The sequence below is a fragment of the Amphimedon queenslandica genome, unplaced genomic scaffold (assembly GCF_000090795.2).
Source record: "Amphimedon queenslandica unplaced genomic scaffold, v1.1 AMPQUscaffold_4287_Cont23732, whole genome shotgun sequence".
Taxonomy (NCBI): domain Eukaryota; kingdom Metazoa; phylum Porifera; class Demospongiae; order Haplosclerida; family Niphatidae; genus Amphimedon; species Amphimedon queenslandica.
Genome location: NW_003555399.1, coordinates 1 through 645, shown reverse-complemented (window position 1 = coordinate 645; position 645 = coordinate 1). Strand labels below are relative to the sequence as shown.

Here is a 645-nt window from a genome sequence, read left to right as displayed (position 1 = left end):
ACGTAGAAACCTCAAATGCGTTGTCTAACCATAGATACTACATGTAGTATCTATGGTCTAACCTATATTTAATCGATTTATTCGATGATTATTCCCATAGATCTAAATAGAGTAGTTAAAATCAATGATTATTCGTAGCAATTGTAACTAGTAAGCCACTTTTGATCCAGATAGAATGCTGAATAATAATAATAATGAATCCACTTTGGTTGTGTTCATACAAAGCTGCATTGCACTGATTGCAGTAAATTAAACTGCCATTAGTGACTTAAAATTCTAAAGATGTGAAAGCCGTAAATAATTAAATTGGTCTGTACAAATATTTATAATGTACAACTGCAGTACGAAAAGCTCTATCATATTGAGGTCTTCCTCTGTCCATAACAATAAAGAATATAACAAGAGGACAGAACAAACTGACTATTGATTTAAAGACAGCTCTTAATGTTGACCTAATATGGAGAGAAAGAGAGGGGAGAGAAATAAGAGACAATATACTGCATACACCTACTGCCAGAGTCCTATTTTATTTCCTGGTTCAATCTTAACAGTTCTTAGTGGATCAGTTTGGGTATAATGCAATGAGGTACAGTTGAACACACGTAGACCCAGCAGCCATTTTCCTGGTGTGCAGCCAAACTTATG

General features: G+C 34.4%; 1 long non-coding RNA gene across 1 annotated transcript; it reads right to left on the bottom strand.

Moving 5' to 3' along the window:
* Positions 1-209: 209 nt before the first annotated feature.
* LOC109592688 (uncharacterized) lies at positions 210-639 on the bottom strand. Its single transcript, XR_002190497.1, has 2 exons — positions 512-639; positions 210-452 (listed from the first exon to the last, which is right to left on the bottom strand). It is a non-coding gene; the product is annotated as an uncharacterized LOC109592688 (long non-coding RNA).
* Positions 640-645: the final 6 nt, after the last annotated feature.